Below are 18458 nucleotides of genomic sequence, written 5' to 3' on the forward strand. Positions count from 1 at the left end.
ATACATCCACAAGTTACCATATATATATATATATATATATGTATATATGCAAGGATATGTATGTGAATATATATACATATATATGTATTTCTATATAATATCCAGTAACAAAACACAAAATAGCAAATTTACCCAATCCCTGTTACAGCTATGGTCTGATTTGTAATGTATTTCATTCCGCTGCCAAGGGCTCTGAGGATACCAAGCAGAGCATATCTTCTGAGACCCCACTCACCTGAGCCTACAGTCCACAAAGCTCTCCCCTTGCAGGCCTGTGTTGGTGGGTCGTGGGGCTTGTACTCTGGGCCTGAGCTCTGTCCCTCAGCTCTTCAGCTCAAGGTGAGCGCTCTCCCACTTGAGCTTCAATGCCACTTCCAGTTTTCTAGTGGTTTTAATAGGAGGTAAGAATCTCCAAGACTTTCCTTCCCAGGCTGGCTTTGAACTGTGATCCTCAGATCTCAGCCTCCTGAGTACCTAGCATTTTATGCATGACTCACCGGCACAAGGCTAAGAAGCAGTTTTCACTGAATTTCATGATGGTATATTTTGTGGAGTGGAAGGGAAAAAATATTTTGTTTAAATAGGGATACAGGTTGATCCATTGCAACAATGTACAAGATGCTTTGTGGAAAAATAAACTTTACAATTTAGGTGGGTGGGGGGAGAGGGATGTGGTAGGAGAGGGAGGAGTACAGTTGTGGAGATGGGAGGGAAGGGATAGTAGGGGAAAACAGGAGGAGGTAACAATGCTTGATAAGAAATGTACTGATTACCTTGTTTATGTGATTGTAACCACTCTGTTCAGTATTTTCACAATAAAAAACTTATTAAAAAAAGAATTTGTTTGGGGACAAGTGGAAAGAAAAGATAAATAGAAATAGGAAAGGAACAAGAAGGAAGCCTTTATCAGTCAACTGACCTAAACTCTGAATAATGTTTAATCAGTTTTAGATATAGAAAATTCTAGATGCAGTAGTCTCATCTGCCTCTACTCACATATGAGGCCTGTCCTGTCTGTCGAACAATATGGTGTAAATGTAAAGAGAACAAGTAGTAGCTGGATGCTGATGGCTCACACCTGTAATCCTAGCTACTCAGGAAGCTGAGATCTGAGGTTCGAGGTTCAAAGCCAGCCTGGGAAGGAAGAACCTAAGAGTCTTATCTCCAATAAACCACCAGAAAACTGGAAGTGGCACTGTAGCTCAAGTGGTAGAGCACTCTCCTTGAGCTGAAGAGCTGAGGGACAGTGCCCAGGCCTAGAGTTCAAGCCCCATGAACAAATAAACAGAAAAACAAAAAATAAAAACAAGCTGCAATTAAAAGAGTTTAAACATATGGTTTATAACAAGCAATTACTGTGAGAACTGACTCTCTCCATGAGAGGAGATATAGCCCTTCTGAGAACAGGATCTCCAATGAATTAATCACTTCCCACAAGGAGGCCCTTCAGATGACCATGTGGAGTCTTCTGGAGCATCAGCACCAACTTCCTTCTCCATGTGTTCCTTCTTACCATGTGATGTTCTGCCACATGACAGAGCAGAATCCTTGGAGACAAGAAGTAGAGACTGAACTCTCTGTGACAAATAAGCAGAAACTGGTTAATTTATATTGGGAATGGAGACATTAAAAGATTTTATGTTAATTTAAGATAATCAGAATTACATACCTATATTTGTCTTTTCATAATTTAAAAAAGGAGGTTAAAAACATAACGGTATTCGACTGGAATACATCTTGATTACTTTCTCCCTTTATTGTCTAGATGGAAGATTTAAGAAATTCTGTGAGCAATTTGTTGTGCAAATACAATGTGAAAGATTAACAGAATAGTTAATGGATTTTAAAACTCATTACATTGAATATATAGTCACACTTTGAAGTAAAACTTTATAACATTTTTCTTTTATGCTTTTTAATTTTATTTTGTTGTAAAGGTACTGTACAGAAGGATTACAGTTACATAAGCAGGGTAATGACAACATTTCTTGTCAAATATTGTTACTCATTCCTTCATCTCCTACTATCCTTCCACCCAATCCACCCAGCCCAAAGTTATAAAGTTCATTTCCAACATAGTGTCCTGTGAGTATCACTGTTGCATTGATCACCCTTTGTCTCTGTTTGACCATTTTGTTATTCTCCTTCTCTTCTCAAGTCATATAAACATATATAAAAGATGAATGGTACCAGAATATAAACATTGACTACAGGGGATAAGCCAAAGGGTAGTTAAAAAAAAGATATAATAAAAAGAAGGAACTTGATACAGTATAGAAACCACAACAAAGTCAACTACAAAGAATTTTTGGAGTTCATTTGGATTAGTATCATTTTATATGGTGATATGTACGTAGCTATTGATCTATTGTGATTGTCTGCAAGGACAATACTAGATATATACTAATTATTACAAATGAAGGAAACTATGGAGCCTATGTTTCTTTAGGTCTGCTTACTTCACTTATTATGGTTTATTCTAAGTCTTTACATTTTCTTGCAAAGGAATTTCTAGGGTTCCTTTACCTCGGTGAAAACTTTCTAAATAAAGATTCAGAAACACAGCGAATCAAAAAATGGATGGATAAATGGTATCATATTTAGCTGCAGAGCTTCTACATGGCAAACGCCATAGCCAGTAAAATAAATAGAAAACTTGCAGACTTGGAGAAGATATTCACTTGCTATACAACAGACAAGGCCTCATATCAAAAATATACCTAAAGCTCAATAAACACCCCTCCAAAAAATCCTCAAAGAAATAACCAGACCATTAATAATTGGGCTAAAGATTTAAGAGTCTATTCTGGAGAGCAAATAAGAATGGCCAATAGACACCTGAAGAAATGTTCAACATCTCTGGTCATAAGAGAGATGCAATTCACAACCAAATTGAGATTCTACCTCACCCCAGTTACAATGGCTATCATTAAGAAAACAAATAATAATAGATGTTGGCAGGGATGAGGCCAGATACTACTCTGATGGTGGGAACATAATGTGATTCAACCATTATGGAAAGCAGTATGGAGGTTGCTCAAAAGATTAAACATAGAACTCATTACAATCCAGCAATCCCACCTCTAGGAATTTACTCAAGTGACCACAAACAAGGCCACATTAATGTTACCAGCACAACTGTATTACTTGCAGCACTATTCACCGTAGCTAAAATATGGAACCAACACTGATGACCCCCCAATAGATCAATGGATCAAGAAAATGTGATATATATATATATATACATCTATATATGCATCTGTATACATCTATATCTAGCTATCTATCTGTCTATCTATCTATATTTATATATATATACACACTGGAATTATATGCTTCTGTCAGAAAGAGGGCATTGTCCTTTAATCTTACAAATAAATGCATTTAGATCACTACTAGTAGCAGAAAATTTTGTTCTTCCTATTAATTCTTTATGTTAAATTTCCTTTGGAAATGGAAGTTCTAACACTTGTAGCTGAGATTCCTGAATATATAACTTAGTAACTATGGGCATAAGATGTCACTTTATCTAGTTAAACTATTCATCTCCCTTGAGGATCCTTGCTGCTGCTGGTAAGTACAGTGTTTCTATCTAGACCTTCTGCATGAGTTTAAGGCAAGCTGGGAATTGTGCTCATTCCCTTCCTACAGACTGTCCTTGACATGAGCCTGCATGCTTTTGGTCTCTGATGATGTTTTAGGGTGTCAGAGCCATGTGCACCCTATCTTCCTTCTCAGTGGGGTCTTTCTTCCCAGTGCTGCAGGAATCAAGGATTTTATTGGTTGTAACCAAACACAGAGCATATTTGGTATCACTTTTCTCAGAAGAGCAGGCCTTACCTTCCCCTTGGCTCTTCCCACACTATTGCACCCACCTGGAGATTTGCATATTGGTCCCTAAGGAGGACCTTCCTTTCTGAGATCTGAACTTGCATTGACCTGGCAAGATTCCTCATTTAACTCTTAAAAATGAAGTCCTTCTATCGACTCCTGGGGCTGTTAATGCTCTGGATCCCTGGTAAGGGCAAAGGGAGATGAAGAATGAAAGTGGGTGAAAAGATGAAATCTAAGGGTCCAGTTGTGCCCTGTCTGTAAAGATCCTATTATCCATGTTGGGAAAGTGATAGTTAGGTGTGAGAGAGTGAGGAACATTCCAGAAAGAGCTAAAACTGTGCTTGGGTGAAGGCTGCTAGATGAAAATACAGTCAGTGACTCCTAGAGACCTCTTTTTTATTTTAGAAATATCTCTATTTATAATCTTTTATATTTTAGATTATTAATCAATATAAACTACAAAAACAGGCAATATATATCAAAATACTAATAATATCAGGATGTCTATGTTTGTGGATAACCTTGCACTTCTGTCTTATTCTAATTTCAGGATCCAGTGGAGATGTTGTGATGACCCAGACTCCAGTCTCCCTGCCTGTCACGCTGGAAGATCCAGCCTCCATCTCCTGCAGGTCTAGTTAGAGTCTCCTGCATAGCAATGGAAACACTTATCTGAATTGGTACCTGCAGAAGCCAGGCCGGTCTCCACAACTCCTGATATACACAGGTTCCAACTGATTTTCTGTGGTTCCCGACAGATTCACTGGCAGTGGGTCAAGCATAGATTTCACACTGACATCAGCAAGGTAGAGCCTGAGGATGTTGGAGTTTATCACTGCCTTCAAGAAACATATGAGCCTCCCACAGTGATACATCCCTGAACTAAAACTTCCTTTTAGGCTGTGTGAGCTATCCTTAGGGTTACTGGTCTGGGGAACTGCAGAGAAGATCATCTGAGTCTGTCTAGGAGGAAGATATTTTGATCAATGTACCTATGAGTAACTATGAGTGCAGATGAGGTTTGAGTGACAATATGACTTCATTCAATCTACAATCATGGAACAGGAGAAAAATCATAGTAGCACAGGACCAGGAGACTTCAGATAAACCATGAAGCATTTATTGAAAAAATTCTTTGTGTCTTAAGTAATATTATAGCTAACAGGTAATATAAGAATGAAATGTCTTTTGTGATTTTATTCCCTTTATAATGAACTTGAAATACTTCCCTCAAGCACATGGTCCTGGCTCACAACTATAGCAAATGCTGTGTTTTCTGTTCACCAGCTGGAGGTCCAGTTGTGCATTTCTTGCCTCTGCTCTATGTGTTCCCGAAATGCTGCTTTACCTTCAAGCCCTTAGCAGAGTTTGGTCACTGTCCTTTGGTTAGATTAACCTTTCACCAGTTACATTACTGCACCCTGTTCACTAGTCTCTCAACTTCTATGCCCCAGGCCCTGGGTCTATTTAAGACTGTCGAGTGTGAGTGTGATCAAGCCCTGTAATGGTGTCCATAGGTCCCAAAATTGGAAGACTAAGCCTTGTTCAATATGCACAGCATTCATAGCTCTATCTGGCCAGCCTTAGTGAATTGATTTGAAAAATCATGGCATGACAGCATCATTAATAGCTTAATTTTATTCTACATCCATCTCTATAATCCTTAATTTTAAACAATGACAATGTACTCCCTAGGATTTGGGTGATATTCTGTCTTATGCCAGCATCTAGTGTGCATCTGCATCAAATGGTGTAAACTGTTTCACCATGATTTTCTCAAATACATCTAGGAAACTTATGATTGGAGTTTGAGATGCTCTGAGCTCCAAATTTTATCATTCATTGGCAAAATATAGGACTAGAATGTATATTAACAAAAGGGATGCCTTCGATTCACTTATGAACAGTTATTGTAAAGTTTATCCTCATTTGTAGCATTCTGTAGAATGCTAGTCAGATCTACCTCAGAGTGTATTGTCAGTTCTCACCTCTGTCCTGGCAAGCATCTTACCCACATACAGAGAGGCACCCTTCTGATTTCTAATTCTCACTGAGTCTCCTCATTGTGTGTTTGTTTTACACACGATCATTTTTGAAAAACTGACTAATTTCATGTCAAATATGCACACAGAGAGATGAATTTTTATCAAAACTGACTATATAACTAAACTATTTAAAAAAACTATAAAGAGAATACAGGGACAATATGAACATGTGAATCAATGAAGTAGAGTGACATCTTCCAAGGAACCTTCTATCAGGAGCAGTTAATTTGCAAGAGATCTACCAACATCAATAAGTGTCAGAGGAATTTAAAAAGGACTTAGATATAACATGTGAAAATACTAATGATAAGAAGTTTGCAACAATGTACACACTAACAGCAAATTGTATGCTTGTTCCCATAAACTTGTATAAAGAGCTCAGTTCCCGGCAGCCCTCAACTCTGTCCTCTGCTCTCTCAGAGATGGATAGGACCCCGTCATTCTACAGAGTTGAATCCTAAATAAAGCCCTCATTCACCATATGGATAGGGATCTAGAGAGGGAAGGAGTTCTGGGAAATGTACTTCCTGCACAGACTGTGTAATGAAGTTCAGAGCTGACTACCCAGTGTGGTCTTATGGCCCAACCCTCAGGATTTGATGAGAGAGCATTGCCCAAGAACATTTCCATATTGCATCTAAGCATCATCAGAAGGTTGCAATAAAAGCAACAAATTTCATGAAGTCACACATCAATGGAAATAAAGTTTTATATTATATATATGAGTCTCTTTAGAAACTAAATTCTTGCTTAACACAATAAAAGCAAAATTCAACTAAATATGGAAATAATATTTTCTTTCTTATTCAGTTTTCCAGAATTCAACAATATCATCAACAACACTGAAAACATGTTGCAAATACAAAATTATAAGCCACTTGAGATCTACTGAATGTGAATCTGCATTTCAGCATGTTGGCAGGTGATCTTTTTTATTTTATTTGTGAACATACTGTACAGAGGAGTTACAATTACATGGGCAGGATAATGCGTACATTTCTTACCAAGCATTGCAGCCTCCTCCTTTGTTTACCCTTCACATCCCTTCCCAGCCTCCCCCCTCCCCCCCAATCCCAATCCTTCTCCTTCCCCCCCTTCTCCCCCCATCCCCGCACCGATGTTGTAAAGCTCGTTTTGGACATGACAACTTGTACTTCTCATTGTTGCAACAGGTCCACCTGTATCCTTAAACAACTGGTTTTTCCCCATCTCCTCCACAAGTTATACTGACATCAAATATAGTGAAAGCAGGGGTTATACTGTGGGGGAGGGACATACAAAGCAACAAAGAGATAATCTTATAAATGCATTAGAAACACATGCATGAAAGAAAAAAAACATTAAAATACACATCTAAGGGTTGATTTTTCTGACATCACATTATCTGCCCTTTTCCGCTTGACTAAAAAATCAAGAACTCTAACAACAGATGCTGGAGGGGATGTGGACAGAAAGGAACCTTACTTCATTGTTGGTGGCAATGTAAACTTGTTCAACCACTTTGGAAAGCAGGTGATCTTTATTAGGTTTAAGAAGCCATGTTTAACCCAGGAGCTGGTGGCTCACAGCTGCCACTTTAGCTTCTCTGGAGTCTGAGATCTAAGGATTGTGGTTCAAAACCAGCCAAGGTATGAAAGATATGAAGACACTAATCTCCACTTAACCACCAAAAATATGGACGAAGAACTGACCGAAGGTGGCAAGGTACTAGCATTGAGCAAACAGAGTTTAAGGACACTGCCCACACCCTGAGTTCAAGCCTGAAGACTGGCACAAACAAGCAGACAGAAACAAAAGAAAACCAGTTGTGTTTAGAGGGTGAATATCAAGGTTGAGAGATTCTCTTTACTTCTCTATTAGCCCCTATTAAGAACATATCAAGTTAATCCACATGTTAAATACACACATGTGCATATACACCCATGAATGTGCACATATATACATGTACATGCACGTGCATATACACATACACAGTCCATTTCCAATTGCTATAAAAAAGTAAGTCACTTTCAATAGTTTGATGCATGACTTATTCATTCAGAGAATGATAATCAGTTTTTTCTTAGTTGACCTAAGTGAAAAAAATGTCACAAACCTTACAAACTACACTAAAAAAGAATAATAGCTTTACGAAAAACTAAAATATTTACTCCAATTTGACACCTTCATCATCATTTGTTGTCCTTTACAGAGATCATTGCACTGAATTCAACATTCAAAGCCAATGTAACTTTTACTCTTATCTCTTGTAATGTCATTAAGGCATCATGAAGAGCTAAATTTTCCAGAAGACATTTCAAACTTAGCTTTCTTACAGAAACAAATCTAGAAATGGATTTGTTTTCTGGGTGTTTTAATAAATGAAGTACTGGGTTTAATTTGGGCTTATTACCCAAGATTACATTTTATTACTTGGTTTTGGGTTAAATTATATAAAACTATATTTTCTTAATATTTATTTATTTATAATTGCTGGGTTGAATATGGAGCCTTACATCATCTTGGCTAGTCCTCTCTCCCTGGGAAATTCTTCCAGCATTCTTTGATGGTAGTTATTTAGGAGATAGGTCTTGTGACCCTTTGTGACCATGTACTGATCTTCAACCCAGATTCTCCAGATCTCTACCTCCCAAGTAGCTTGGCATACAAGTTTGATCTTTGCTGCCAGCAACAATCTGTAAATCCCTTTCCTCCCAGCATTTGTTTGCTGTCCTGAGAATGTTTCAGAAGTGAAGTGATGTAGGCAAAAATGGTTCCAAAAGCTGGTTAATCTGGACTCAAATATACTATCATTCTTCAGAAACTACTTGCACCTGAAGAAGCTAATTATAAGCAGATCTCTGAGTAGCCAAGTTTGGTTCCAAGGATACCATGTAAGTGATCAGATGGTGTGAAAGAAACAAGCAAATGTGGAATCTTTTAGAAAGGAATTAAAAAATGGAGCCATTGCAGCAATTGTCATTTGAGCTTACTATATGTTAATACAATTTAAATGCACAGTTTTCAAGAATTTCCAGTAGTTAATTACTTTAAATATCAACTGTACTCTTTCAGTAGAAACAATATGAAAGGTGAATTGAGAGATACCAGAATAGGAAATTACAAAGATAACTGAAGTATTAGTTCTTGTGTTACCTCATGCAATACATTATTTTTAACACTTTTTATTTTAAAAATACTGTACAGATGGTTTACTGTTACATGAGCAAGGTAATGAGTACATTTCCTAACGAGCATTATTGCCTACTCCTTTGTTTTCCCCTACCATCCCTTCCCTCCCACCTCCACAACTACCCCACATAATTGTTGTCATTATTTATTTGTTTGGCTCTGGTCCTGGGGTTGAACTCAGGGCCTGGTTGCCCTTCCTGAGGTTTCCTTCCTCAAGGATAGTGTTCTACCACTTGAGCCAACGAACACTCCACTTCCAGCAATGATTTTGAAGAGGGGATGCCTTTGCGGAAGAGTAGTTCAGTGCGTAGGACAATCTCCTGTACTTTCCTGCATGGTCTTTTTGCAACCATGGTCTTCAGATCCCAATATTCTGAGTAGTTAGTATGGCAAACTTGAGTCAGAGGTCCTCTAGCTTTTCCCCTGTTTGGAAAAACAATCTGATTACTTTCCCCTGTCCAGAGGCCCACTGAGTAGTCTGTGCTTGATCTGAGTCTGACACACACACACACACACAGATATTATGTATGTGTTTGCTTGTATATCTGTGTGTGTGTTTGCTTGTATATGTGTGTGTATGTGTGTGTATGTGTGTGTGTGTGTGTGTGTGTGTGTAGTCTTTGCACTATACAGATATTCCCTGTGATTTGAAATCCTCCGATATTATTGCACATATTCATTCATATATTGGTATAAAACTTAATTTTATTGATTTTGACCATGTTTGACTGTTTTCCCCTATCCACAGCCTGTCTGCACAATGTGTGCACTTTGTGGGTCTATGTGTGGGTATATGGTGCATTTCCATACAGCTGTTCCCTGTGAATGGGAGGAAAACCCATTTCCTTCTGGAGAGTAATAAGACTTATTAATGTATGTGTCTTAGAAACCCAATCCACGTGGAATACTTGTTCCTTAGGACATCTTCCTTCAAGTTGTATAAGGACAGGAGTTAAGGAGGGGGGAGTAGTCATGAGGTGCTAGGGTCCCAGGGGTAAGGTAAGAGTGGACATATTGTGAGACTGTGGCCTTGGCAGAGGCATGGGAAAGCCAGTGGGCAGTGTCCTTTGGACATCCCACCAGTGTTCCAGGCCTCTGAAGCTCATCGCCAGGGGAACTTGCCATTACCTTAGTTGTCCTCACGGATGGTCTTGACCATGAGCCGGGCAGTTTTCATACCAGCGGCCTTTCTGGTGTTGCCCATGGGCCTGTGGACGGCCATGGTGGTGCTGGAAGGGGCACAGGCTGTTGTCTAGGCTTGGGGTGAAAATTCCTTCCCCTGAGACCACCCCTGCCCTCACCCCGCCAGCACTAGCAACACTACCAGCACCCCTTCCTTCTCCTACACCTCTAGATCCTGGCTGACCAGCACTTCACATCACACTTGGTAGGTGGGCAGAGATGTGGCCACTCCCAGTGCAGGCCAGGTCGGGCTGAAGTTGACCTCCTCGGGACACTGTGCCCCTGTGGTCATGGCCCAGAAGCTTGTGCAAGAGCCAGGAGGCTTTTCTGGATGTTGGTGTAGGAGCATCTGGGCCTGTCGGCCTCGGCTCATCTTGCTTTGGTCAGCCCAGAACCTGGCACTCACAGCTTTCAGATACCATTCCTGGTGTTGACAAAATCACAGATACAGCTCTTGCCAGGACTCGCCCTCTGCTGGTTTTTAGTCTTTGAATGGTTTTCTACAGACTTGCCCCAGTTTGTCTGTACTGCTTTGGGCCAATGTCCTAGGCAGTGGTGGGGAGGGGACTTGTGGAAGGTCATGCAAAGTGCAACTTGAGAGACCCCCTACTAGGATGTGAGGGCTTAATAGGCATGAGTCAGGGAAGGGCTTAGAGGAGGAACTGTGGGAAGAGGTGGGGCAGCCAGAGGACTGAATAAGGCAGGCAGCTGGCAGGCAGAGTCACTCTGGACACTGCCGGGCAGTGTCAGGTGCCTCGCAGTGATGAACCAGAGACAAGTGCTCTGAGCACGGTGAGTGACCCATGGAATCCAGGAACCCAGGTGAGTGGCCCAGGCACCTATGTAAATGTAGACATGGTTGGCAAATGATGAAGGTGGCCAGGTGGGTGTGGGGAGCTATGAGGCAGCTCCAGGAGTGCCTAGCCTCCAGTAAAGACACGGACGAGCTTCTTAATTCCTTGAGGCTGCTCTCAGTCATTCTCATCACAGCAGAAATCCTTGCCACCACGGGTGTCAGAAGGCTAGTGAAGAGTTTTAGGAAGCACCCGCAGGTGGCCAGTTTGGCCAAAGAACTGGACAACACTGGAAGACCTTGGCTGTTTTGAGCCACAAATCAGAGGCTCTGAGCCAGGTCCCTGACCAGGATGGAGGTCTAGAGCCCAGGAAGTATGATCTTGCGCAGGTGGAGGGGCAGAGGGAGGTGGAGGATGGTGAGAGGGAGCAGGAGGACCTGTTGAAGGCGTCAAATGTGGATCTGTCTTCTCAGAGCAGGGTGAGTGAACCCCTGGATGGAGCAGTCCATGTGTGTGGTTCCCGCGTCTCTGTAGACGTGGCCAGGGGTGGCATGGGGACGCAGACCGCCGAGTGGGTGTGGGGAGCCGTGCGGCTGCTCCAAGAGCACCTGGCCTCCAGCACACATTCGGAGGAGCTCCGCAAATCCATGAGTCTGTTGTCCGTCTTGCCCATCACGGCAGAAATCCTTGGCGCCACGGGTGTCAGAGAGATGGTGAAGGGTTTTAGGAAGCACCCGCTGGTGGGCAGTATGGCAAAGGAGCTGGACACACGCTGGGAGACCCAGCGCTTCTGCCGGCGCTTCTACACCAGGTCTCTGAACAGGATGGCATTCAAGAGCCCAAGAAAGAGGCCCTTGTGCTGTCAGAGTCAGGGTGGGTGCAAGACGACAAGTTGAAAGAGTCAAGTGTAGTTTGTGGCTCTGGGGGAAAAGCCATGGTGCCCAGGAAGGGAGGCCCCAGCTCTGGGCCAGAGCCCCCATGGCCTGGGAAGCTGTGTGAGCTCCAGAGACCTGGCTAGCAGACTGCCAGCCCTTGACCTAGTAGCAGGTGGGAGAAGCATCTCGGAGTGGCCCCAGAATCCTCTGGGGGCAGCAACAATCCTCATCATTAGTCCATGAACAGCTCCAGAGGCCCTCAGGACCCTGGGCCCACTGGTAGGGGGTGGGGAGGGGAGGTGCATAACTGGCATCGGGTGCCCTCCCAAACCGTAGGTCCAGGACTCATCAAGGTGATTACAAGAGGGGTTCCCTTGAGGACCCCAGGGACAGGGCAGGGCCAGACCAAAATAAGGGTGCTGATCCTCTGTGGAGGAAGGAGGATTAGGCCCTCTAAGCTCAGACCTCTGGCAACTCAGAGAAGCTGTGTGGGGGCAATCACCAGAGCAAATCCCAGCAACAGCATGAATTCTGCGCACCTCCACAATCTTTTGAGGATGCCCTCAACCAGACCCAACTGCTGCCGAGGAGACAGAGGACCAGGGGCAGGATTCGTGCTCCTGCCTCGGCTCCAGAAGGTCTGAAAGGGAATGGCTCCCATGGCCCCAGTAGACCCTCAGATTCAGTGCATAGCTCAGTCTCGAGGGTAAGCACGGGACAATTGGCCCCAGCCCCAGCCAACTATACAGCCAGTGTCACCTATTCCACACAAGAAGCCAGGGTGTCAATGGTGACGCTCAGCACTGAAACCCCTAATTTCCCTGGGTCACAGGCCAACTCGGGTGAGCTGCCCGACCTGAAGTGGATTTCCCCCATTCCCTCCACCTGGGCGCGGAGCCTCTGTGCCCTGGAAAGTGGGAGAAGGAGAAGGAAAGGGGGAGGGGAAGGGGCGGTCTTGCCTTTGTCAGAATGTCCCTGAAGATGCCCCTGTACTGCGGACAAAAGCGCGGCTCCCTCGCTCCCTGGCGCACCCAGGATGTCCAGGGTCTCCCACAACACAGTGCTCCAGCCAGTCCCAGGCCGCCCTGCATTCTCCTCACACTGGTTTCCAGGACTTGTACCCCTTCTTCGCACCAGCATCAAGGTAACACTCACCCCAGGGTTTGCATGCAATGAGTACCAATCCAAGAAGACCAGAGGGAAATGGGTCCAGAATCTTCTACACCCACCTCCAGAAAAGCCTCCTGGCCCTGGTGCAAGCTTCTTGGCCAGACTGTAAAGCCAGCCATGTCCCGAAGAGGCAAGGTCATACTCGAACTGGCCCACACTGTGAGTGTGCACATCGCCAACCACCTGGCACGTGTGTGGGCAGTGCTGGTCAGCCAGGAGCTGGAGGTGTAGGAGGAGGAAGGGGTGCTGGTAGTGTTGCCATTGCTGGTGGGGGTGGAGGAAAGAGTGGTCTGGGAGGCAGGATGTTTCATCCACAAGCTCAGACCACAGCCTGTGCCCCTTCTGCTATCACCATGGCTGCTCCAGGCCCATGGGCAATTCCAGAAAGGCCACTAATGTAAGAACTGCTGGGCTATGGTAAAGACCATTCACGAGGACAACCAAGGCAATGGCAAGTTCCCCTGGCAATGACCTCGGGAAGCCTGGAATAACGGGTGATATCCAAAGGACACTGCCCACTGGTTTTACAATGCCTCTGCCAGGGTCACAGTCCCACAATATGTCCCCTCTTACCTTACCCTGGGACCCGAGTACCTCATGGCTATTGCTCCCTTCTTAACTCCCACCCTTGTACAATTGAAGGAAGATGTCCTAAGGAACAGGTATCTCTCAGTGGATTGGGTTTAGAAGATATATTCATTACTATGCCATAATACTCTTGAGAGGGAGGAGTTTTTCACCCATTCATAGGGAACAGCTGTGTGAACATGCATCATGTGCTCATACACAGATCCACATAGTGAACACATTGTGCAAATCAGCTGTGGATAGGGAAAACAGTCAAACATGGTCAATATCAGTGAAATTAATTTTATACAAATATATAAATGCATAAGTGCAATACTGTGGGGGGATTTCAAATCACAAGGAACATCTGTATAGAGCAAAGAATAGACACACACATGTACACAACAAACACACAATCAGTGTGTTCTCAGGAGCTTGGGATCAGAAGATCATGATTCCAAAAAGATCAGATAGGAAAGTATAGGAGCCTGTCATCTCCTCTGAACTACTCTTCCCCAAAGGCATCCCCCCCTCAAAATCATTGCTGGAAGTGGAGCTTTGGCTCAAGTGGTAGAACACTATCCTTGAGGAAGGAAACCTCAGCAAGGGCAACCAGGCCCTGAGTTCAAGCCCCAGGACCAGAGCCAAACAAATAAATAGTGACAATTAAAATTATATGAAAAATCGTGTAAATTAAAAAGGTTTAAATATTTTTAAGAATATCCAGGTGAAAGATGATTCATGGAAAAGCTGAGAGACACAGGTGTTGTCCTTCAACCTGGGCTCCAACTGGTGAGGCAGCTGGAGAGGCACACTGGAGCCAAGGGGTTCACAGCCAGGCTGCCTGAGAAACCAACACTTGATGTCCTAGGAAACATTGTGTGTGAGGGGTGGAGGCAGAGGGAAGAGGAGGAGGAAGCTGTTGAACACCATCTTTATCAGCACAGGTGTGGATGGACATTACTTCCAGGTGCTTGATAAACCTGAGGCAACCACCCCTGTCCACACCACATTATATACATCAAGAGGGAGAGGCTCCAACAGCACTGGTCTTGCAAAGTCCCCCCTTTAATTTTCCCTAGAATGCCAGATATTGGCACGTAGGATATAGAGAGGTGTTAGCTACCATTGATTTCATGCCTTCAGTCAGTGGGCTCTGGTGGGAATGTGATGGCTGCCAATGACATGATTGCAAAAAGAGGTCTAGGGTGTTTCTTGTGAGCAATGAATGATGAAGAGGCAGTAGCCTGGCTCTCATATAGTGTCTGAACATCTGCAAGATTCACAGGAGTGTAATGCATTGTCTGTAACTAACAATGTCCTGTGCTGATCCCCTGCAAAGAAACCTGATGCTCTGTCACTCCCCTCATTGCAGGTAAAAAGAGCTTCTAAACTACTTTCTGCTTCAAGGGGTAGACTAGCACAGCTGGGCTTAGAAACACGTTGCATGCTGTGACATGATAACTGAAGATCCATAAGGGTTTTCCCATCATGGAACAGAGGCAGTAGGAATCCATGTTCATCAGTCAGATCTGCTTTAGCAATGTTCTGTGTAACCATAGGAAGCAAAGACACCTGAGCCTGTGCAAGATTCTATCTTTCTCCATAACCACCCGCAGCCTTCTTGCACACCTAGTCATTAGCTAATATCCCAAAGAAGACACTGACTCTGTAACAGAGCTTGTACTGGCTTACCATGTGCCTCATTTCTTTTACCTTTACCCCCCAGGATTTCCCACATCAAATGTAACCTTGTGTCAAATATAAATTTATCAAATAATGGAGAAAAATAAAAACTTAGTGACCATCAGTCTAAAATAGAATGAATGATGTTTACTGTGACATCTTATACTCACTGGTCCTTATTCTTCTGCTTTCTTGTGATGACATGAATATATACTTTTATTTTATTATTTAAATTTTTTTTGGGGTCCGGTCATGGGGCCTGAACTCTGGGCCTGGGCGCTGTCGCTCAGCTCTTCAGCTCAAGGCTAGCACTCTACCACTTGAGCCACAGCGCCACTTCCGGCTTTTTTCTTTTTGCTTATGTGGTGCTGAGGAATCAAACCCAGGGCCTCATGAATGCAAGGCAAGCACTCTACCACTGAGCCACCTTCCCAGCCCCTATTTAAATATTTTGTATAGGCAGAGTACTTACTTGCTACTTCCCTGACAAAAGCATTGTACCGGGGTTAAAAAATCCCTTTCAATCGTTTAAAGTGATAGCATTTTTTAGGATCATCATAAAAATAAAAATGTAATCAAACAATATATCAATATATTATTCTGACAATATAACCATCTGAATTTGAAAACAAATATGACTTGTTTATTTCATAGTAACCTATGCAAATATGTGCTTTCCTTTGGTTTCTTTTAAAACAGTCCTGTCTTACTAGATGTCAATAATGCTTGTCATGTCAGTTTCAAACATTTACATGGTATAATGAAAATAAAAGAACAATTCCATCACCATGGAAAGATAAGGAAGACTTTGGTCAAGAGAATAAATTAGTTTAGAGAAATATCTCAAGATAATGGAAGTTCCTACTAATTCTAATTGAGAAGAACTGGAATTTGACATTAGCGCTTCCTAATTCCAATGGTATTTACTATCATCTGGTTCTTACAGCAGCAAAACACTAGGGGTCACTCAAGTCATACATGTACAGACATTTTTCTCATTACAACTTCTGGACTAACTTTTTCAGACTTAATTCCAAGGAGAGTAGAAGAAAAACAAAGGAGAGGCTAATAGTGCTTGACAAGAAATGTACTCATTACATTACTCATGTAACTATAACCCCATCTACACAGCATCTTTGCAATAAAATAAAAATTTAAAATACACCAATGGCTCCCACTTCTAATTCTACCTAACTGAGGATTGAGAATGTGTGGTTTGAAGGCCATCCTGGACCAAAATGTTCACAAGACCCCTTTTAAGCTGATAGAGCTGGACACAGTGGTCTGTACATTTTATCCTAAGCTATGCAAGGGTATGAGATTTGGAGGATTGCATTGACAATTGGGTTATTTTAAACTCATATTCACCTTTTGCTGCCACCTTACTGGCACTCCAAGATGTGGTGTTTAGCTGCTTCTTTCCTTGAAAGTAGAGACAGGTCTTCAGCCACTGAATAGGATGCATAGCTCTTCTTGTCGGCTATTCATAGAGCACAGGAGAGAGCTAAAGAGCAAAATGGTACCTTTAAACTGTATTCAGATGCAGAGAAGACTGTTAAGAAATGTCTACTTTGGGGATAAGAGACTTCAAACTCAGAAGCTATTTAGAAAAAAACAGGCAGATTCAATTCTACATGGCCTGAGATTCAAGGATCTATTCCATCCACCCTGAGTTTGGAGTAATGCTTTGTGACTAGACATCACTTTTATAATATGCAAACACATCCCATGTGATCAGAAAGAACATCCATTTCAGCCTTGGAAGGGAACCTGTTTCTGTGTGAATTAATCTGTCCTCAAACAGTGAGGGATGGGGCTGTGTGTGATGACAGATTCTACAGGACAGTGTGCAGAACCTGTGGTCCAATCATGCTCCTCAACTCACCAACATCTGCCTCCAGGGGATGCTAAAGAATTCCCTCAACAAGTAGTTTTCCAAAGCACAGGCGGCACAGTAGCCAGACACTGTCTTGGCCCCAAACAATAGCACTTGGCAAAACAATAGACATTATAAGGCAGTGCACCTGCCTCAGTCTTTTCCTTAATGGTGGCCAGATCCTAGGCACTTGGGGACACCTACTTCCACAAAAAACAACAGGATTAGGAATTTCAAGCATGTCAGAGGTGACATTGTGAAAATGGTACGTTCTATTTTTTATTTTTTTAATTTTATTTTATTGTAAAGATACTGTACAGAGGGTTTACTGATTCATGAGTAAATGAGTACATTTCTTGTCGAGCACTGTTACCCTTTCTCTTACTGTTCTCCCACTATCCCTTCCTATTTTACATTATTTATATTTTTTATCCTCATGCTTGTTCAGCTTCCTTGCTTGTCTGGTCTTCTACAACATGAGCCACACCTCCAGTCCACCTTCTTGAATGGTAATTAGGATTTGATCATGATCCTTGAAATCTTCAGACTCCTGCATGGTTAGGAATATAGTCATGAGACACTGATATATGACAAATGTTTTCATGATTATATTTTCATTCTACGAGCTCATGACATAATTTCTACTGCTTCTTCATTTCGCCTCAGTCCAAGTTTCCATATTGGATAATTACAGTGTTAATGGTTGGGACATCCATAACAAAACTTTACAATTTTAGAGTTCAGAGTAGCAGATAGGAATTGCTTTGTCATACATTTGATTGCTGGAAGGGTAAATAATGTTTCTGTGCAGCTCTGACAAAGCATCCTGTTCTTCAGCAGGTTTTGATGAAGGTCCAGTGAAATTTCAGTCATTGAATTGAGACAAATAAACATTGAATTGAGACAAATAAACAGTGGAATGACTCTTGTGTTTTAATCTGGGAAATCTACATTTCAACTATGGACTCTTTGTTGTGGATGCTCTACATACAGCCTGGGATGAGATGAAGTAAGGTTCTCACTAAGAGCTATAAACCTTGACAGGATCACATTTTTTTGGGGGGGGGGTCTGGTCGTGGGGCCTGAATTCTGGGCCTGGGCACTGTCCCCCAGCTCTTCAGCTCAAGGTTAGTGCTCTAACACTTGAGCCACAACGCCACTTCCGACTTTTTTCTTTTTGCTTATGTGGTGCTGAGGAATCGAACCCAGGGCCTCATGCATGCAAGGAAAGCACTCTACCACTGAAACACCTTCCCAG

The sequence above is a fragment of the Dipodomys merriami genome, unplaced genomic scaffold (genome assembly GCF_024711535.1).
Source record: "Dipodomys merriami isolate MVZ:Mamm:240054 unplaced genomic scaffold, mDipMer1.0.p SCAF_204, whole genome shotgun sequence".
NCBI lineage: Eukaryota > Metazoa > Chordata > Mammalia > Rodentia > Heteromyidae > Dipodomys > Dipodomys merriami.